Source organism: Ictidomys tridecemlineatus, chromosome 2 (genome assembly GCF_052094955.1).
Source record: "Ictidomys tridecemlineatus isolate mIctTri1 chromosome 2, mIctTri1.hap1, whole genome shotgun sequence".
Taxonomy (NCBI): Eukaryota; Metazoa; Chordata; class Mammalia; order Rodentia; family Sciuridae; genus Ictidomys; species Ictidomys tridecemlineatus.
This window is the reverse complement of record NC_135478.1, coordinates 129,237,009-129,260,181: the sequence shown is the minus strand read 5'-3', so window position 1 is coordinate 129,260,181 and position 23,173 is coordinate 129,237,009. Positions and strand designations below refer to the sequence as shown.

At 40.5% G+C, this 23,173-nt stretch overlaps 1 long non-coding RNA gene across 1 annotated transcript; it reads left to right on the top strand.

Moving 5' to 3' along the window:
* The first annotated feature begins 1,634 nt into the window (after positions 1-1,634).
* On the top strand, positions 1,635-15,942 carry LOC144375337 (uncharacterized). The gene is made up of 2 exons (XR_013435027.1): positions 1,635-14,190; positions 15,733-15,942. It is a non-coding gene; the product is annotated as an uncharacterized LOC144375337 (long non-coding RNA).
* The last annotated feature ends 7,231 nt before the right edge of the window (positions 15,943-23,173 follow it).

Here is a 23,173-nt window from a genome sequence, read left to right as displayed (position 1 = left end):
CAACAGAGGTATGAACATCTCTTTGGAGTCATCTTCCTAAGCAGAAACCCTGCCAAAAGTGTGCATTTAGACTTCAGATAGATGTTTCCTATTTATCCCTGAATGGTTTTGACCAGAACACTCCCAGCCTTTGCTTATCCCTGGCTTATCCCAGCCTCCTCCTGTTCTTTCCTGTGCCCAGCAGGGTCCGTGACACCCAGCAAGGAAGTACCTGTAAGGGAGCTGGTCACAGTCAGAAGCAAGGACTGTGTGAGGAATTCCAGGGCATTTTACTCTCTCCTATCCTGGACAGGAAGCAGGCTCAGTCCTGAAAGTTCTAGAAATGTGATTTGGCCTGCTGCATCATGCCCATTTTAGGGAAAATGAAAGAAAAAAAAATCCCTGGAGTTGATCCTTGGCTGGGACTGGACCTTCTGAGAAGGGGGACCTCTGGAGTGGCCAGAAGTCCTGTCTAGATGGAAGAGGAGGCCCCTCCTCATCCTCTCTCCACATAACTCCTGTATGGATGGAGCCTCTGCCCTTGACGTCCTGTCAAACAAACCCTTCCTTTTCCTCTCCCTTTTCTGGACTTGTCTTCTGGGTTTCCCTTAGAAGAGAGGTGTGTCTCTCCCAACCTGTTCTACCCTCATCCCTAAAGGGCCAGCCTGGACTCAGTGGACACATGTGAGATGTCAGGTTCAGGTGGATCATCTTCTTTCTGAGCTTTCCCATTGAGCTTAAAATGGGCTTCTTTGCTCTTTAAAATTCTAAATGACTGGGAGCGGGTACAGAGGAGGTGAGGGATGGGGTTTGTCCAGCCCAAGGCTTTCTGGGCTCTAGGATTATCAGGGTGGATTCTTAGTTACCAGCTCCAGGGATGATGACCTCTTACCCCTCCTTGTTTTCATCTTGCCACCTGGCAGCAGCAATGACCTGTGAAGGATCCTACTTTACCTCCCACCATCTCATGGATTGGGCTGGGGAGGCAGCTGTGGTCAGAGAATATTGAATGGAATAGATGTGCTGGTATTATTTTCCCAGGGCTGCCATGACAAAGTACCCTAGACTGGATGGATTATAAGCGCAGAGATTTATTGTCTAAGAGCTCTGAGGTTCAGGGGTCTGGAGTCAAGGTGTCAGCAGGGCAGCGCTGCACTAGAGGCACGAGGAAAGGGTCTGTTCCAGGCCTTGCTTCAAGCTCAGTAGTTTTTTGACTTGTGGCAGCAAAGCTCCCGTCTCCACATGGTGTTTTCCCTCTGTACGTTTCTGTGTCTGAATCCTCCCTTTTATAAGGACACATGGAAATATAGATTTTTCTTCTATGACTTTTGTAACTTTGCATTTGAAAATTTTAACTTTATGGATTGTCTTGAGTAAGTTTTTTTGGGTAAGCCATATGTTTGTGTCTATGTTCCTTCCCCCCCCCCCATCTGGGTTCCCCATGACTTATTTTTTCTATAATTCTTCTGTAAATATTTGTGAAACTTTTCTTTGCTCTGAATTCCCTTTCTCCCATTGACAAAATCAGTTGACTATATTTACATTGGTGTTCTCTATTCTGTTCCATTGATTTGTTCATTAATTTTCTACTTAACAACACACTTTCTTTATCACTATAAATTTATGATCAGTGCCTAGAATCAGATGTGTTGGTTCTTAAATTCTTCTTCTTCAGTCTTATGTTGTCTTTTCTTGATTTGGAAACAGTTTGTTATCATCTTTTCTGCTGAATGTATAGATCAGGTTAGAAAGAATTATCACTTTAACAATAATGATTGAATTGCTCCTGAAGAAGAAATATCTATGCAGTTACTTATGTTTCTTTTGATTTCTTTCAACCATCTTTCAAAGTTTGCTGAATGCCTATTTGTCTGTTTGTTCTATTTCTACTTCAGTACTTCAATGCTTGGATTGCTATTATAAATGGCATTTAAAAAAAATTTCAAATTCCAATTATTCTTATGTTGCTGATATCAATTTACTTTTGTGTATTGATCATCTGCTGTGCTTCTTATTTCCTCCACCCATCTTTGTTGCTTTCTGTTGCTATCACTAAATATCAGAGATCGAGTAATTTATAAAGTAAATAAATGTGTTCTCACAGTTCTGGAGAATAGGAAGTTCAGAACCAGGGGTTCCAATTGTTGAAGACCTCCTTGGTAGTGGGACCTCCTGCAGAATCCTGAGGTCAAAGCCTCTCCCTTGATAACCTGCTAACCTGTTAATTCATGGATGGATCTCTACACTGGCCTCCCTACACTTTGAGCATGTCCACCACTCTGGCCATTGGCCTAGTCTGTTGGGGCTCTCTTCCCACAACCTGAGTTCTGGTCCATAATGGAGTTCCTTACTCCATTCCAGCTATGACAATGAAGTCAGATGACCCCAAACTTTCACTTTCGGTGCTTTTGGCAAGTCAGAGAGAATTAGGACTATAATTGGGTTTGTTCTAATGGAACTAATAACCATGATTTTGAAAACTGTGGTCAGCAGCTTCATTCTATATTTTCACCCTTATATGATATATGCAGAAGGGCTTCCACTAGTGGGGAAACCTAAACTGCAATAATTGCCAAGCACTTTGCAGATTGGAAGATAAGAATGCCACCAGTGAGTTGTTAAAGAGATCACTACCTGAAGTCAGGGGCACTCTCATTTAAATTGAGAATTGTAGAGATGGCTCTTGCCTCTTCCAGCCACTTCCCTTAGCCCACTGCCTACCCGTTGCCTGATTCCTCCTGTCCAGGCTGACACACTGACAACAATGTCACCCCAACGAACAATGAAGAGAATTTCAGTTTGTTTTTATAAGTGCCAATAGAGAAAATGAAACATTTAAAAAGATTAGCTATGGGTCACCTTCATCATTATTCTCAGCAATAACATGTTTTAAACTCATTTTTAAGTCCAAGTGTTAAAGCCTATGCTCTAGTAATTCCACTCCTGCTCCTAGTCCTGCTGGTTCCATCAGCTGGAGAAAGCTCAGGGGGCCCAGAAGACAGGACAAGAATGTTTATAGCAGCAATGTGCTCTGTAGAAAAAGCCAGAAGTCCCCACATATCCCTGAGCCAGAGAACAGATGCATCCAGTTTGTTGCACTCAATTTGCAATATGGTGATACTGAATGCAGACAGCTTTATCATCGATGCAAAATGATCTCACAGATACAATCTCAAGTGGAAGAAGCAAATTGCAAAATAGTGCATACATCATGATTCTAACTTACGCAAAGTTTGGAAACAGGCAAAACCAAATAATACCTTGTTTAGGAATAAACACACTGTGTGGTAAGACTAGAAAAAAGAAAATCCCACTAGGGATTGAAAAACTCCATTTTCAGGGCAGGAGTCTGCTCTATGGGGAGATGGAGTGCATTTGGGAGGAGCAGGAGACTATAATATTCTGTCTCCCAGTTAGGCTTTGCACATTTGGGCTTTTTGTGTCCTTGGCACTCTGCTCATATTTAGAAATTCCTTGGTGTTAATGAAGTATCATCTAATTAATCAAAATCTGGACTTAAGGCAGTATTTATAAAGAAACAGTACTAAAGAAACCGTGTCAATCAATAATTCAATTACCAAAGACGTGAGAGAATTCTGACCAATTCTCATGCAGTGAGTTCAACTCTGCAGATATGAGCTTTTAAATAATAATAGCTAATTTTTATCAAGCAATTGTATGGAACTTTCATAAATGATCCTGTTGTACCCTCTCCCCAACTCTCACTATCCCCAAATACCAGATGAGGTCACTGTAGCTTAGGGCTAATGAAGGCTTTGTTCAGGGTCTGCATGGAGTTCAAATTGTGCCTAGTGGCACGTTCTTTACACAGGTACGCAATACACCCACTCAGGTACATGTGTGTACACACTCATACAAACAAATGCATATACATCTTTGTTCACCTGTGTATACATACATAGATATGAAAACCTGTGTGTGCATGTCAGAGGCATACACACTTAAAGACATAAGTTTAATTAGTAGGAGAATAGCACTCAGTTCCCCTGACTTCATAGGGAAAGGAGACTTTAGGCACAGATCTTAGTCCTTCAAATCATTCTTGCAGAATCTATGCTGTAGGGGGGCATACAGCTCTCCTTTCATGGTGTTCTTTAGAGGGTTTTATTAAAAGGAAAACTTAAAAGGGGTAAAATCATGACTGTCAGAGAGATACACAATTGTGTGTTGTGGAAATAAAAGAATCCTGCCAACATGGGACCCTTCCACGCCAATAATAAGGAAGCCTAAGTTGTACTGGAGTGAGGGCCATGTAAGGAGGGGAATGCATGGACAGACTCTCTTGTTTACATAGTAAAGTGGAGGAGAGCAGACAGTATTTCTCCATCTCTTCCAGAGATGATTGCATACATGCTGTGAACATGTCCTGGATCCCCCTGAGGACCCTGAGTTGTTTTGGAGTATGTGTTCCTGGTTCTGAAGTGCAGAGGCCCTTGACTTCACACTGTAAAACCAAAAAGTCAGGTCTCTACAGACTGATTCTGGAGACACTGGAAGTGAAGAAGAGAGAAGCAGCTGCCTACTTGGAGGAAAGTTTACCATTTTACCTTTATGTACCTTAAAGACTTATTTCACTCCCAGAAGGACATTGGCAGAGTTGGCACAGCATGGGGCTTTCCCTGACAGAAGTTCCTTCCAGTGTCCTGAGTCAGCTTCAGGATGACTGTGCCAATGGAAGGTCAGGGATACAATTTCCTTAGCTCACTCCACCTCATGTTCCTCAACAAAACTGCATTCCTTGAATAGGATCCTAATGACATCTGGATGAGGGACCAGGCAAGATACCTGAAAGTACAAAGAATTCATAATAAGATTCCAATTATTTCCCAAAGAACTGACCTCTCAGTCTGTATTTTAGTCAGCTTTTTCATCACTGTGACAAAAAGACCTGGAAAACACAATTTGAAGAAGAAAAAGCTTATTTGGTTTACACTTTTAGAGGTTCGGCTGAACTTCCATAGCTCTGGGCCCAAGTGAGGCAGAACATCATGGCAGAAAGGTGTGGTAGATAAAACAGTTCAGTACATGGCAACAAGGAAGAAGAGGGTGAGGAGGGGGGGGTTATGTTAGGTTAAAGTTCTCATGACCTAATCATCTTACCTCTGAATATTCTTGCATTGTCTCACACATGAACTTTTGGGGAATACCTTATATCTAGACCATAACATTCCAACACTTGCCCCCAAAAGCTCATGCCCATCTCACAATGCAAAATGCATTTACTTGGTTTACTGAAGTCCCCATAGTCTTTACAGTTCCAGTATTACTCAAAAGTCAAAGACCAAAATTTCACATGAGGCTCAAGGCAAATTCAGGATGTTTTCTCCTTTAGAGATCAAAAGCAAGTTACATACATCCAATATATAATGGCACAGAGTAAACATTTTCATTCCAATAGGGAGAAACAGGGGTATAGAAAAGGAAGGCTGGCACAAGGGCAAAACTGAAATCCAGCTGGGCAAACTAGTTGTATAGCTCCTGGTTTAGCATCTAAGACACATGGAATCAAGATGTTCTCTCCAGAAGACTTGTGTAGCTTTGTCCCTGTGACCTTGCTGATTGCAGCCTACATTATCTCTCTTGGCTTATTTTTGCTTGATTCTTGCAGTTTTCCTTGGCAGAAATCCCACATTATTAGCATTTTTTAGATGGGGGCGGGGGGCGGAGCAGTCTCCACTACAGCTTTAGATTCCTTCTCCTATCTTCATGAATCACCCTTTCATGGGCAGCCTTCAGGGACTCTGATCCTGTTAGAGTTTCAAAGGAAGGCCTCCCAGCCCTTCCTTTGAAATCTTTGTGGAAGCTTCGATGACCTTCTAACTCCAGTATTCTGCACTCCTACAGAACTACCACATGAGTGACGCCAAGTCTCCTGTGACCACGGCTGTAGTGGCCTCTGGGTGCCTGGGTGGCTGAGCATAGTGAAACAACTCCCTAGGTTCTCCTGTGCAAGCAGAGTCCCCCATGGTTTCTCTCAAAGAAAGTTATGCCCTTGAGCCTAAGATGGGTGTGGTCTTGCCAATTCCTGAGACTCCCTCAAGTCATCTTTCCTATTGTCTCTAGTATTTCTTTAGTGGCTATAATCTCTTTAACAACCACAACTTTTACCCTCACTTTGTCCAAACTATAAGTTTTCAAATATTTCTGCTTTACTTTCTAAATTTCCTGATTATTACAGTAAACTTGGCTAAGAGCCACCTGCAACATCCAGGCTACCACCTGAATGCTGTGCTATCTTGAAATTTCTTCCATCAGATTAATTAGTACCTCATCTTTAAATTCAGCCTCACAAAGTCTCAGGACATGTGCAAAGTGTGATAACTTCTGTGCCAGAACATAACACAGAGGCCTCTAATCCAATTTGCACTAGAGTTCTTCCTTCTGAAACCTCATGAGCCCAGTCTGTACTGTCCACAGTCTTATCAGCATTCTGGTCTTTTGAGCTCCCACCAGCGTCCCCCATTAAGCTCCATTTACAACATTCTAAAGCTTGCATTTCTAAACTTTCTTTCCAGCTTGCATTTCTAAACTTTTCAAAGTTCCTCATCCTGCAAACCAGCTCTCGAGGCCTCTGAATCACTTGGTCAGGTTAGTTACAGCAACAACTGTTTTAGTCAGCTTTTGCATTGCCATGACCAAAACACCTGACAAGAAAAGTCTGCTTTCTTGAGGTCCTGTTTTTGACTCCTACTGTCTTACTGAGTGGTGCCCTTTGGTCAGTGATCACATCTCTTCTGAGGGCTGGTCTCCATGCTCTTACAATCCATGCCCTTGCCATCCAGGACACAGTTGCTGCCTTTTTTCCATGCATATGAACTCAAGCGCAGAGTTCGTGTCTGGACTGTGCTTCATATGTTGCCCCACCAAGTCTTGCCTTTGGCAGATGAGCTCTCCCCAGGGATAGAATACAGAACAGTGTGACTTGGGAGGGGCATCCAGTCCTTCAGGGAGGTATAGGTGGCAGGAGGGAGGCAGCCAGGATAGAAGTCCAAGAGGAGTCCCTGTGTGTCACAAGTGAATCAGTTGGGAAAAAGGTAGTTAGAGGAGAGAGAGAGAAAGATGGAGATGCTGGTGTTAACATGATACTGTACAAATGGAAGGTCATGAGTAAGAATACCCTGATTGCAGGGCAGTGCAAGATGATGCCCATTCCCACTGGGTGCCTCTCAATGGGATTATTCATTATACAAATGGTCAAGGTGGAGAAAGCCTGGGCCTGTCAATCGAGGCTGCCTCTTGCTCATCCTTCCTCTTGGAAGAGGTGGGATTCATGAAACACACCTGGAATTTTTGCATGATCAGGACTGTGCTAGGCTCAGGAAGAAGGAGCCCCGACACCCTGCAGCTCCTTATGCACAGCCCAGCCATTTCCTGTTTCCTCCAGTGTTTCTCAAGTCACACCCCAAAGCAGAAATTCTCCCACACAGTATCTCTCTTTGTCAGTGCTGCTGTAACAAACTGAGTGACATAACACCAGAAACATCTCACGGTCCTGAAGACTGGAGTCTAAGATTAAGGCACATGAATGTTTGGTTCTTCCTATGGTGTCTCTCCTAGGCTTCTAGATGGTATTTTCTTCCAGAATTTTCTCCCTGTATCTTCAAAGAGTTGTCCCTCTGTGTGTGGCTGTGTTCTAATCTCCTTTTCTTATATGGAAATTAATCAGATTGGATGAAGACTGACCCTAATGACCCTATTTTAGTAAATCACCTCTTTTGGGCTGAGGATGTGGCTCAATCGGTAGCGTGCTCGCCTGGCATGCGTGCGGCCCGGGTTCGATCCTCAGCACCACATACAAACAAAGATGTTGTGTCTGCCGCAAACTAAATAATAAATATTAAAATTCTCTCTCTCTCCCTCTCTCTTTTAAAAAAAAATCACCTCTTTAAAGACCTTTTCTCTAAATATAGTCACATTTTAAGGTACTAGGTGTCAGGGCTTCAAGATTAAAATTTTTGAGGACAAAGTTCAGTCCGCAAACCCAAGGAATTGGCTTGAGGGCTTTGTTAAAAGAACATGTCACTCAATAATCCTGATCTGCTATCTTTGAGGTATCATACAGGTACATCATTTTGACATGTGAGAAGTCCTGAAAAAGGGGACTCCAGGCTTGCAGTCCCAGGAGGTTCTGAGCTGCTGAGGGCAGATCACACAAGTCCCTGTAGACCACACAGATCTCTACAGATGCCTGTAGACCACATAGGTTCCTGTAAACATTATAGGTTCCCATTGAACACACAGGTGTCTGTAGACATCTCAGGTCTCTGCAGACCACACAGATTCCCATAGACAGCATAATTCTTGTAGATCACACAGTTCTTACAGACCACAATAGGTCCCTGAAGACCACACAGGTTTCTGAAGATAGCTCAGGTCCCTGTAGAAACTCAGGACCCTGTAGATAACATTAGTCCTTGCAGATGGCATAGGTCCTAATAAACCACATAGATTCCGGAAAACAGGAGAGGCTCCCATGGAACACAAAAGTTTCTAAAGATCACACATGTCCCTTTTTGATAGCATATGGCTCTGTAGACAGGTCAAGTGCACATATTTTGCCGCAGTCTGGCTGGGCACAAAATCACGAGCCACTCACAGCTTTTCAGATTCAAACAGCAATTCTTTATTCCCAAACTCACACTGGCCCTCTACAAACACGTTCTGGGGAAATTCACCTTCTGGGCCAAATTCCACGTATTCCACCAGGCTCCGAATCCCAAATACTTTTTTGAATCCCACGAGAACTCAACCGGAACTCAAGGAGCACTCAACAGGAACTCAAGGAGCGGGAGTGCCTGAGGCAGCAAGATACGCCCTATTCCCAGCAGGGTACACCTTAAACCTGGAACCGCCCTAAACCCAAGGAGAGGGATACTCCCTTTTCCCAGCAGGATACACCCTAAAACTGGATCCGCCCTAATCCAGTAGGATCCTCCTTAAACCCGGATCCACCCCGGTCCTTGAGCAGGGTCACCTTTCTCAAACATACATGCAATGTCACAGCGAATGTCCAAGGCAAATCCATTTCCACGAGTCCTTCCTCTAAGCAACATGGGGTACGCTGGCAAGGAAATTGTCATACCTACTTGGCTAATGGCTCTCAGCAATATTTCACATGGGTTTCTCTAGGCACAGGTCTCTGTGGACATTTCAGGTCCCTATAGATGGCTCTGGTCCTTGTAGACCACATAGATCCTTATAGATCATTGCTCTGGTTTGGATGTGAGGTGTCCCCCAATTGCAAGAAGGTTTAGAGATAACTGATCAGGTCATGAGACCCTTGATCCAATCAGTGAATCAATCCATGATGGGATTAACCCAATGGGGGTTGCAGTCGGGTAGGGTGTGGCTGGAGGAGGTGGGTTATTGGGGGGCGTGCCTTTGGGATATGTATATATTTGTATCTGGCGAGTGGAGTCTCTCTCTGCTTTCTGATATTCATGTGAGCTGTTTCCCTCTGCCACACTTTTCGGCCTTAGTGTTCTATCTTACTGTGAATCCCGAGGAATGAAGCCAGCTGTCTATGGATAGAGACCTCTGAAACCCTGAGCCCCCAAATAAACTTTTCTTCCTCTACAACTGTGCTGGTCAGGTCTTTTAGTCACAGTCATGGAAAAGCTGACAGAAACAGTAACACAGGTCTCTGTAGACCAGGTCCTTGTGGACCACTGTTGGGTGTAGATTTATCCCAGTTTTTAAGTTTCCCTGGACTCTGCAAGGGAGGTATACCTCCCCAGTTTACAGATAAGAAAATAGAAGCTCTTACTGATTGGACTTAGAAGAGGTAGAGGTTTAGCAGTAAAATGAGGTTGGGAGGGAGTGTAGTGAGTGAGATGTAGGCTTCAGAATCACTGTAGATATTATTTATTTATCAAAGTCCACTTTGTTAAGTGTCATTTATTACTTTAAGTAGTTATAATACATTGAAAAATAGCTGTGTCCTATCTGGTTTCTTGTCAAACCCCCAATACTGGAACATGAAGGTAATGTGGAAACAATATAGGAATTTTGGAGAAGGCTGTTTAATTTCTTTTTAGCCCTAGACAGGAAGGGTAGTGTTGATTTTCATAATTGATGTTAGCATTTCTTATCCATCCACTTCAGGTGCAATTTAAATATACATATGTATGAGGATCCCCCCTCTGTGTTGACCTTGGGCAGCTTATTTAATCAGAATTTACTCATCTTTAATATTAGGATAACAGTGCCTTCTCCCCTTGATTGGTATAAGGAGTACAAGGATCAGGGAAAGGGAAAAGCTTTTTGCCTTAGCCCCAAATAGGAGGGACTCACTCTATTATTTATTTCTATCCCACTTCTCCTGAAATTTTATGATCCTTATAAAACACTTGCACATAGGTAAATGAGAGGACTATGGGGGTCTTTCCTTTCACAGGGGTCCTAAGATCATTTGGCTTACTTAATTGAGTTTCGAAGGTTCATTTTGAGTTGTGGCTTCCTTTATCTCAGATGTGGGCTCTTCTCTGCTGGATCCCTTGAAACAAGGGAGTAGAACAGTGCTTCCAGTGTCACCAGCCCTGACCTTCCCAGGTCTGCTCCAGGAATTCTAGGAACGCAGCTGCAGAATGTCTGTGATGATGCTGTCCCGCCTTCCCAGGCTCAGAAAGGTTTTGTGACTTGCCTAAAACACATGGTTTTAAAAAGTGACAGTGTGAAATGATGCATCCACTGTGGAAAACAGTATAGTAGTTGAAAGGCCAAGGTTCGTCGTTGGAGATTAAAATGCACACACACACAGACAGCAGTGACAAAGATGAAGCATTTTACTGCAAGCTGGTGCTAGTTTATACAGAAAGTGAGAGTCAGCTATTTTAAACCAGGAGGCTCCCGGGGACAATCATAGCAAAGGTCAGGTCATCACGCACGGTGCACGCACGTCTGCCCTGCATAAGATTCATGGGGGGCACGAACTGTCCACGAGTTCAGAAGACGGGAGGGTCAATTATAAGGTTTTCAAAACAACTTGTTATCTGCCCACTGGCAACTTGCCCACCGCCATGTTGCATTAGGGGGCTCCTTATCTGAAAGGCCCGGAGAGTTCTGGCTGCCCACTGGCAATTTGCCCACTGCCATGTTTGAAAGGCCCAGGGAGTTCTCAGGGAGACTCCCAACAGTTATACCATAAAAAAAATTACACAGAATTACCACATGAACCAGAAACTGCTGGGTATATGCATTAAAGAATTGAAAGAAGGGACAGGTAAACATATTTGCACAACAGTGCTTATATCCACAACAGTCAAAAGATAGAATAATCCAAGGTCCTTCAGCTGATAAAGGAATATAAACAAAACGTGGTATATACATAAAATGGGATATTATTGAATATTAAAAAGGAAAGAAATTCTGAGACATGCAACAGTACAGATGAATCTTGAGGACATGGAGCTAAGTAAAATAAGCTGGCCACAAAAGGACAAATACATGGCTCCATTTCTATGAGGTCATATATGTGTGAGGTTTCAACACCTATAGTAGTTAAACCCATAGAGATAGAAAGTAGAATGGTGATTGCCTGGGGCTTGGATTTGGTCCTCAATGAGTTCAGGGCTTCAGCTTGGGATAATAAAAAAATCTGGAGACAGATGGTGGTGATGCTTTTACAAAACATATACTTAATACCACAGATGTGTACACTTACAATGGTTAAAATGGTAAATTTTATGTGATGCACATTTTGCCACTGTAAAGCATATGTAAAAAAAATCCCTAAAGATAAATATAAAGGATCACAAAACTGACTTCCAGCTCTCTAGGTCTTCAAATTCTCAGACCCACACAGCCTATGAAGATGGAAGGTGCAGTTCTCTTTTTGAGTGATGGTCTAGGCTAATTCTGGATTCTGCTTTTCAATCAATGGACCAGCACTTTCATGGGCAGTTGGCAGAGTTAAGTAATCAAACCTAAATGCTGGCTGTATATCCCTTCTTCAAAAAGATCACCTCCTCTAAACCAACTCAGGAAGGTCACTGATCCCCTGGATCATGTAGAAAGAGAATGAGGAAAAGTTAAAGAAAAATCATCCTTTCCTTACTGTGCCCGAATTAAATCCTTACAACCATGTTATGAGGAAGCGAGGTTATTTATTAGGCTGATCCCCTGTTTTCTCATCTTTGAAGCTAGGATAAGTGAATAGACTCTTCCTCACAGAATTGGCTTGGGTCTCTGTGATGGTTAATGGTATGTGTCAATGTGGTTGGACTATGGAGCCCAGATGTTCAGTCAAACTCCAGTTTAGATGTTGATGTGAAAATGTGAATAGCAGCTACATGCAGTTGACTTGTTTCACTGAGAAAATGGAAAGAAGTATGAAGGCCAGAGTGACCAAGTAAAGTAGGTCACAATACCTAGGAAATATTTTCTGACCTTCTCCTGAATCAGATCACAAGACCCTCATATGAGAGGTCCCCTCTTTATACCCAGAGGAAAGGAATATCCTTATCCCAAAGACACAGAGATGCCAAGAAGAATCTGAACTTACTAATTTCTCCCCCAGTTTAAAACCATTGGATCCTTCTTTTTTTTTTTTTTTTTTTTTGCCCTAACACTTTTTCTTATGAGTCTAAATTCTTCAGCAAACCTACTGTTTTCTGTTGCTATGACAAAATACCTGAGGAAAACATCTTAAAGGAGGAAAGATTTATTTGGGCTCATGGTTTCAGTCCATGTTGGATCCCTTGATTCTGGGCCCATGGTGAGGCAGAACTTCATGGTTGGGAGCAATGAGTGGACCCAAATTGTTCAATTCATAGCTTCTGGAAAGGAAGAGGAAGAGGAGAAGGCTCCAGGAAAAGATATTCCTAGGAATAGCTGTTGCTTTCCTGTTTGTCTCTTTATGTGTCCTGGGAATTCTGCCTAGCTCTCCGTCTGTCAGGGTGTACAATTAGTCCTTTCTGTGTTTACAGGCAGCCAACTTCAGGCTGGGGGCCCTAGTATATGGCCAATCCTAGAAATCTGTTGTACACCGTTTGCAGCTAATATGCTGACTATTCTCTACTCAAGGGGTGGGAATCTGTGCCTGTCATTATTAAGCTGAATTTGGGTGTGGCTCTGGGTCTTTTGAGGCCTACATCTTTTGTACCCTTTTTGAAGATACTTCTTGTATATGAAGCTAAGTAATAAAAGGCTTATTGGTTTTGGTTCTGGAGTCACTTGATAGGCAAATCTTTGACTTGAAAACAAGGTAAAAAGTATTAAAATAATTCAGTACTTTCAAGAATATTTATTATTTGTCTCAGCTGAAACTGATAAGATGTTTGAAAGAATTAAAAGAAAACAGTGGAGGGATCTCTCTGGTCAGAAGCTGGCCTAAATGGAATATAATATTCAGAGCTGGATAGGATTTATTTTTAAAATCTTTTCTCCAAAGCTAAAATGGACCTATGAAAAAATAATCCTGAAGCCTTTGTGAAATGATATGTTAAAGCACTCCAAAGACAAAGCCCTAAAACTAGAATATTGGAATCTCTACATTTCCATCTTTGTTGCAAATCTGCTTTCTGATGTAAAGGAACAAATTGAAAATAATTTAATTAGATGGGGGAGATCAGCCCCTTGATATCACTTGGGCTAAAAACCATTTTTTTAGGTATTAGAAATAAAAATTGCATCTGTACTATAAAAAAGGTCTTCAGAAAATTGGAAGTATGACTCTAGAAGAAACTTACAGCTTATGCCTCCTTCATACTCATCTCCACACCTGCCTTATTCATCTCAAAATACATGCAGATGCTGTAAAAACTCAAGGACATGGGGAATGTAACTGTCTTGAACTTAAGGAAAAGACCTAGACCTAGAATAATAGGCAAGCACACCTCCAAAACCTTCCTGGGCAGAACTCATATCCCTTCTCTGTGACTCAGGCATCAATCTTCCACTCTGTCTTCTCTTGGACCTGAGAGCCATTTCTTGGAAACAACTAGGGAGATGACTTGACTCTCAAACTGTAGGTGAAAAAAGTGGGGAACTATTAAGGAACAAACTGACAAATGAGAAATATAGATATTTAACCCAAGGGTTCTTAACTACTGAGTCACACCTCCTTCCCATTTTTATATTTTATTTTGAGACAGGGTCTCGCTGATTTACTCAGGACCTTGCTAAGATGCTGAGGCTGGCTTTGAACTCTCAATCCTTCTGCCTCAGACTGCCAAGCCGCTGGAATTATAGGTATGCATCACCATACCCAGTGAAAAATCTAAAAAGTTTCTTTTATGATTGTTAACAAAAAGCTTTAGACATCAGTGTTTGTTCTTAATTTATTCTATCTGCCAAAAACATAATTTGGATCCAACTATATATTGTTTTATAAACTAGAGAGTTTTGTATATTATATCTGACACATGGCTAAAATTTTTAAATCAAACCTGTAAGATTTCTGTGTACTTCTGTATGCCTGTTTATGCATGGGTGTATATATTTATACTATGTATATGCGGATCTTTTCTAACTCTGGATGATATTATCAAATTAATTTATAAAATCTCTCAAGGGAGTGATAAACCCAGCCTAATCTTCCTAAGATTGGAAGCCATCTCGTTACAAAGTCATGAAAAGTTAATTTCTGTTTTACTATAAATTATTGAGATCTGTAAACTTGTTTGGAATTCTTGCCCGTGCCTTGAACTCACCCATGCCTGGTTTTCCCTGACCAGATAACAACCCTCTCTGAAACCTCAGTGGTGCCTCATAAATTCTGATGTTGGAATCTAAATTTATTTCCTACCTTGAAATGTTAAGCCATGTAGATTATTAACCTACTACCTGCCTTTGTATTATTTTAATTTGATTTAAAATTGGAATCGATGATATTTTCTTTGCATCATGATTCAACAGTTCTATTTTATTGGCTTGAAGAAAATAAGTGCTTATTTAAATTAATTATTCTTAAAACTCTCAGAATTATGCAAACCAACCCATTTTTTAAAAATTTGCATGACCTGGGATAATTTTTGGTAAAGAAAGCTAGTTTTAAGTTTATTGATTAAATAAAATCTGAGATGACTTCAGAGTTGTTAGCATTGAGTATAATACAGACACATTTTTTTCTTCTTTAATTTACTAGTCAAAGTAGATTGTGTTATCTTCACTAGATGTTTAGTGGATAAATTAAAAGTCCAACCTGAGAATTAAATGTACAATAAAACCAAATTAAACAAATTGCTTGATTCATGTCACACATGCCATAAGAAAAAAAAGAAAGAAAGAGAGAGAGAGAAAGGGAAAGAAAAGAACTATGTTACTCTTTCAGTTTCTTTGTCCTGGCAATTTTTTTACACCTGATATGTCAACCTATGATAGATAGCTTTTTTATTGTCTCATAAACATTTCCTGCTGTTCAAGCAGATTGGTTAAGAACAAGTAAACTAAGTACATGAAAATAGGATGAAATTTACAAATGAACTTTTCAACAACAATTGTTTTATAATGTAAACTGAAAACAGTTCCTAGTCTTTTTTTTTTGTAACTTACAATATTAAAGTCATACTAAATTAAGTATAAGATAGATATTCATTAAATAGGTCACTGCTAATGAGATAAACTATTTAGGTGTTAATTAGTAAGCATAAGTGTAGATTTATAAATTTTAAGCATTTGTAGACTTAGCTTTTATATGGTATAGAGAAACTAAATATATTTGGGTCTGCTAATAAATGTGAAAAATGGTACAGCAAGGAAATGGCTAATGTCAGGTTGGTGTCGGTGACTTAGGACAAAGCAGCCCTCGTGGGAAAGAAACATCCATCAGGCACCCACAGAAATGGCTATCCATCAGCGGGATCTCCTGACTAACGCTTTTGAGTCACCTATTTAAAAGCCCCCTGTTCCTGCTGATGAGAAGAATCACAGCCTTTGGGACAGGAGACCCCTGTGTTTCTCCTTTGCTAGCAAACTAATAAACCTTCTTTCTTTTTCTCAAAACTGTATCCTCATTATTGGATTGATATCAGGGACAAGGACCATGATTTCAGCAACAAATTTGGCAGCCCATATGGAACCTGAGAGTAGCCCTCACTGCAGCCTTCTTGAGCAGGCCTGGCTCTCTAAGGAACCCCACTTCCATGTTGAGGATCCGCTGCGTTGGTGAACTTGTTGAGAGCCAACTGCTGGAGAGTTAGGGGACTAGCGAGTTTGCCTTGGGTTGAACTAGAAGAGCTGTTCCTATGAGTAAAGGGAGGGACTGAAGGACCATCCCAGCAGCTGCTGAAGCTCCTTTTGCTTAGGGGAACCCCCCACCCCACCCCAGTTTCTCTCCCTGAAGAGTACAGGTTGTTCCATCATGGTCCACTTATAGGAAAAAAAAAAAAACTGAACTCAGAAAAGTTGTGACAATTTTGGCCATTTGATCAGTCCCCCCGTGGGCACACCAAGACCCTTGATTTCATATACCTGGTTACTCTTTGTGGCAACATCTGGTCCCTCTTTCTGGGGACATCTGTGGTGCCACTGCTATAGAAGTCACAGTAAAGCAGGACTCAAGAACCTAGGGATATGTACTCCCTTCTGATCTGTTCTAGGTTCTTATCTGTTTATTGGCCTTGGGCATGGGAATTTCCATCTGTTTTGTTTGTATCTATTACCTCCCCTTTAAAGACATGGCCAGTATTATGTTGATTTTATAGGTAGTCTCTTTGGAAAAATCTTGGATGCTCAATTTAAAGATTCCCATCTGTCAGCCATGGTTTTAGGGCTGGTTGTCTCTCTGTTTCTTTTTTGTACAATCTTGCAATTGAAGTTGGTCTGTCAGAGGAAAAGTAAGCTGAAGAAAGGGCCACCTATCAGACTGTGGAAAATAATGTTTTACTGTAGTGATCTGGCTTTTAAATAGCTTTCTAGATTATTGTACAATCTTGCAGTTGAAGTTGGTCTGTCACAGGTAAAATAAGTGGAAGAAATTTGTACATGCAGGTCTGTCTGTTTTAAAAGTTCCCATCTGTCAGCCCTGGTTTTGATGATCCTCTGGTCTGTTTTATTTTTTTATTTTTTATTTTTTTCTCCGTTACTGGCCCTTCAAGACATGGGCCAAGCTGCCTTGACCTTATCAGTTTTTTTAAGCACAGAGAACTTGGCTGCCTGGGCCACCTATGGAGATAAGCCTGTCTAAGATAAAGAGTGTTTACTGTAACATAATCTGGCCTTTAAGTGTTTTTTTTTCTTTCTAAATTATTATACAATCTTGACACTGAAGTTTGTCTGTCAGGGTTCAAGTACAGACATTTATGCAGTTGCATGATAAGGGATCTAAACTGTCAGTAACTAATTTGAAAGTGCCAAAAGTCACTGCCTCTGGTGTACAAGGATAGCAAGACACTGGGGGAAAAAAAAAAAAAAAAGATTTCAATCTTTTAAACCCAGTGCTGGCACTCCAAGCACTGTCTCTCAGCCTGGCCCCAGGCATCTGCAGATCATCTCACTGTGGGTAAAGGACACCAGCCCTAAACTGGGAGGGGGGGGGAATCCAAGAAAAGCTGCCTGGGCTGTAGAAAGATGGCTAAAGAGAACCTGCCCTTTGCCCTGCCTTCCAGTCCCTTTTGCCCCTGGGTGGGTGGAGGCTGCTGGCCACAAAGAATGTGGTGGTAGCACTGTCAGTTTATGACCTGGGGACAGGAAGGGTCTCCCCTTTTAAGATCTATCAGGAGACCTCATTTGGCCTGGGGATAATTAATCACTGGGGCAAAGCAATTCTTGCTATATCAGTATCTCATCAAACAAAATGCCTGGGGAGACTGGCAAAATAAGTAACTGCACTCAGAAAAAAAAAGACAGCAATGTACAAGTGTGCCTTTCCCCCCACATCCTGGACAGCATTTGTTATTGTTTGACTTCATAATGGCTGCCATTCTTACTGGAGTGAGATGGTATCTTAGGGTGTTTTTTTTTTTTATTGGTTGTTCACAACATTACAAAGCTCTTGACATATCATATTTCATACATTAGATTCAAGTGGGTTATGAACTCCCATTTTTACCCCAAATACAGATTGCAGTATCACTTCAGTTACACATCCACATTTTTACATAATGCCCTATTAGTGACTGTTGTATTCTGCTACCTTTCCTATCCTCTACTATCCCCCCTCCCCTCCCCTCCCATCTTCTCTATCTACCTCATCTACTGTAATTCATTTCTCTCCTTGTTTATTTTCCCATTCCCCTCACAACCTCTTATATGTAATTTTGTATAGCAATGAGGGTCTCCCTCCATTTCCATGCAATTTCCCTTTTGTCTCCCTTTCCCTCCCACCTCATGTCTCTGTTTAATGTTAATATTTTTCTCCTGCTCTTCCTCCCTACTCTATTCTTAATTGTTCTCATTATATCAAAGAAGACATTTGGCATTTGGTTTTTAGGGATTGGCTAACTTCACTTAGCATAATCTGCTCTAGTGCCATCCATTTCCCTGCAAATTCCACGATTTTATCATTTTTTTCAGTGCTGCATAATACTCCATGGTGTATAAATGCCACATTTTTTTTTTTTTATCCATTCATCTATTGAAGGGCATCTGGTTTGGTTCCACAGTCTAGCTATTGTGAATTGTGCTGCTATGAACATCGATGTGGCAGTATCCCTGTAGTGCGCTCTTTTAAGGTCTTCAGGGAATAGTCCGAAAAGGGCAATAGCTGGGTCAAATGGTGGTTCCATTCCCAGCTTTCCCAGGAATCTCCAAACTGCTTTCCAAATTGGCAGCACCAATTTGCAGTCCCACCAGCAATGTACAAGAGTACCCTTTTCCCCACATCCTCACCAGCACTTGTTGTTTTTTGACTTCAGAATGACTGCCAATCTTTTTTTTTTATTTTTTATTTTTTATTGATTGTTCAAAACATTACAGAGCTCAAGACATATCATCTTTCATACATTCGACTCAATTGGGTTTTGAACTCCCCAAATACATAATACAGACTCACTTCTGTTACATACTCACATTTTTACATAATGGCATATTAGTGACTGTTGTATTCTGCTACCTTTCCTATCCCCTACTATCCCCCCTCCCCTCCCCTCCCCTCCCATCTTCCCTCTCTACCTCCTCTGCTGTTGTTCAATTCTCTCCCCTTTTTTTCCCCCCACCCCCTTGCCCCTCATAACCTCTTATAATTTTGTGTATCACTGAAGGTCTCCTACCATTTCCATATGTTTTCCCTTCTCTCTTCCTTTCTCTCCCCCCATTCCTCTTAGTTTACTGTTATGACTGCCAATCTTACTGGAGTGAGATGGTATCTTAGGGTGGTTTTGATTTGCATTTCTCTGACTGCTAGAGATGGTGAGTATTTTTTTGTGTACTTGTTGATTGATTGTATGTCCTCCTCTGAGAAGTGTCTGTTCAGATCCTTGACCCATTTGTTGATTAGGTTATTTGTTTTCTTGTTGTTTAATTTCTTGAGTTCTTTGTATACTCTGGAGATTAGAGCTCTATCTGAAGTGTGAGGGGTAAAAATTTGTTCCCAGGATGTAGGCTCCCTATTTACCTCACTTATTATTTCTCTTGCTGAGAAAAACTTTTTAGTTTGAATACGTCCCATTTGTTGATTCTTGATTTTAACTCTTGTGCTATGGGTTTCCTATTAAGGAATTTGGAGTTGCTGGTGGGACTGAAAATTGGTTCAGCCAATTTGGAAAGCAGTATGGAGATTACTTAGAAAGCTGGGAATGGAACCACCATTTGACCCAGCTATTCCCCTTCTTGGACTATACCCAAAAGACCTAAAAAGAGCATTCTACAGGGACACAGCTACATTAATGTTCATAGCAGCACAATTCACAATAGCTAGACTATGGAACCAACCTAGATGCCCTTCAATAGATGAATGGATAAAAAAAAAAGTGGCATTTATACACAATGGAATATTACTCAGCACTAAAAAAATAACAAAATCATGGCATTTGCAGGGAAATGGATGGCATTAGAGAAGATTATGCTAAGTGAAGTTAGCCAATCCCTAAAAACAAATGGCAAATGATTCTTTGATATAAGGGGGTGACTCAAAACAGAGTAGGGAGGAAGAGCATGAGAAGAAGATTACCACTTAACAGAGACGAGAGGTGGGAGGGAATGGGAGGGAGAAGGGGAATTGCACGGAAGATGGAAGGAGACTCTCACTGTTATACAAAATTACATATGATGGTGTGAGGGGGAAGAAAAAAAGAGAGAGAAATGTGTCACAGTAGATTGGGTAGAGAGAGGTGATGGGAGGGGAAGGGAAGGGAGGGGGATAGGAAGGGCAGCAGAATACAACAGACAATAGTATTGCTGTATGTGTAAATGTGGCTGTATAACCAATGTGATCCTGAAATCTGTACACGTGGAAAAATAAGAATTCATACCCTATTTGAATCAAATGTATGATATGTCAAGATCATTGTATTGTCTTAAACAACCAATAAAAAAAAGAAAAGAAAAAGACAGAAACTAAGGCCAGCCTGTGTTTTGCACTCTCTGCAAAGGGATCTCAAGGAAACCTAAAGAAAAGGATGGAAAGGGCCTCTTCCATTGCATATCAATAGACCTTGTGTAAGAAAAAGACCCAAAAGGAGTCTCTGGGTACAGTTGACAGTGGGGAACCCACTTAAAGTTGATGGCATTGTGATAATGATAATGGAGACATATCAGGCTCAAAATTATCCTGTGCTCCAACCTCTTAAATACAACCTGGGAAAAAAAGATTAAGGTGTAGTTTTTGTATATGCTGGGATATAGACTCCTGGGATAAAATTTGTAAGTTAAATGCACAGATAAGATTCTTAAGGACTGTTTCAGAATATGACTTTTAATATATTTTGTATTTTATTTAGAGACAGGGTCTCACTAAGTGCTTAGTGCCTCATTTTTGCTGAGGCTAGCTTTGAAATCATGATCCTCCTGCCTCAGCTTCCCAAGCCAATGGGATTACAGATGCTAGACACTGTGCCTGGCTGATCTGATCTTATATATATATTGATAATTTTCTTGTATTTGTTAGGTTTTATTACTTGGGGAAACTAAGTCTTAAAAGAATTAGAGTTTGTTATCTGTTTTAAAGTTTTAATGATTAATTTGTAACTGATTAAACAAACAGGTGTTATTCAGGTTATAACAATATAGTTGACACCCTAAATATATGCAAGTAGGTATATGTATGCATCTGAGAACTATATCTGTTTAAATCTTGTCTAAGTATTATGCAAAAGTTTATAAATTGAAAGTTTATGCAAGTTTACTGACAAGATAACTAATAAGTGCTTTCTTTTATACACTGTATCTAACATCATTTGAAGACCTGTCTTATATCTGTTTGCTTTGACTAAGCCAATTTCTGATTATTAACACTGTTTTCTAAATATGTAAGAGATGTAAGTCTATCCTTTGATTTTTGTTAAACCATGCAGACCTGTGATTATTGTTACTGTACACTCTGGATTCTAATTGTACTTTAAAATTAAACTTAGTTAATAGTAAAGCTTGAGAGCGCTTTTCCAAGTTGGTGTAATATAAAATTATCAGTAGCAAAAGTCTTGGCTTGTATATAAATAATAAATTTGATTAGTATTTATTCATGTCATCTTATGTTTTATAGCTGGATAAAGTAACCTATTGTCAATAAGTGGTATATAAAATCTTATATGTTACTCTTCACACTGGAATTGGAATTTAATTCAGTTTGAAAGATAATAAGTTGCTCTTTATCTGTTTAGAGGTGATACTATAAAACATGGAAGCATTTTACCACAGAACGAAAGGTAAAAGCTCTCTTAGCCTTTCTTTGATTCATGTTTCAGATGTAATATTGTAATGTTATTTGTGGAAAGCCCCATCTTACCTGCAATAAGGCTCTGCCTCCCACCTTACTCCATATTAAAATGCCTCCAAAATAGGCTAGACTTCAGCTCATTGAAAGTTGTGTTCAAAGATTGATTTTTGTTGTAAATATTACTGTGATCTCAAACAGGAAATGTAATATATACCTAAGTAAAGATTTAAGATTATAAAAGTCATTTTTCTTGGTTCATAGATATTACACAAACTGAATATGTTTTTGCTCTGTTAATTTCATTTTGTGTTTTCCTTGTAAACTTTATAACTGCTGCTTGTTAGGATTTTGCAGAGGGACTGCTTCTAAACAAACAAATAAACAACAACAACAACAAAAAAAAACCCTGGTTTAATTTGAGATAATAAGCCATCACCTACAGGACAGATAGTAGATAATACTGACTTTCAGAACTAATACTAACCCCAACTAAATGAAAGAGGTATCTGTTAAATTATAGATATTAAAGTTATAAACCTCTTACTCCCTAAGACTGTTGAAACTGGCTTGCTGGATGTTTAAAATCAATAACTTGGAAACCAAAGTCAAGGAAATAAAAGGGTCAAAGAAAAAGCAGCCAACCTTTTGAGGCATTGAGCCACTAGGAGCCTTGCCCTCTACAGTCAGCCAGGACCAGGAGAATGATGGGACTCCTGTCTGGGCCCTGCAACTCTGGTGAATCAACTGATCTGCTGATCAGGGAGATTGAGCAAACCCTAGAGAACAGGAAGTCAACCAGTGCACATTCTGTAAACAGGAAGGTCATTGGATATGGAAATGTCCCTGATACTTCCAAGAGAATTCACATATGGTCAGCTAGACCCTGGCCCGTCCTGGAAAGTAGAACCACTGGTAGAGGAAAGCTAAAGGAACCAGGAGACTTCATATATGTTCCCCAAAGTGATCTCTGAGGAATCTCAGCTGGCTCTTAAGAATATTTAGAAACAAGGTCAGTTTTGACTAACTTGGTCTTAAATACCTGGCAGGAGAATATAGTCTAAAAGCACAGTCTTACATGGACACTTAAAAGGAAAAACATTTTTTTTTAAATGTAACTTAAGATGTACACTTGATTTTACTTCTTGCGCTTTAGGTGTCTTGTTAAGGAAGTCAGATCCTAGGCCAACATGGTGAAGATTTGGGCCTATTTTTTCTTCTATTATGCGTAGGATCTCTGTTCTAATACCTAAGTCTTTGATCCATTTTGAGTTGATTTTTGTGTAGGATGAGAGATAGATTTCACTTTGCTACATATGTATTTCCAGTTTTGCCAGCACCACTTGTTGAAGAGGCTATCTTTTCTCTTTCTCTCTCTCTCTCTCTCTCTCTCTCTCTCTCTCTCTCTCTATATATATATATATA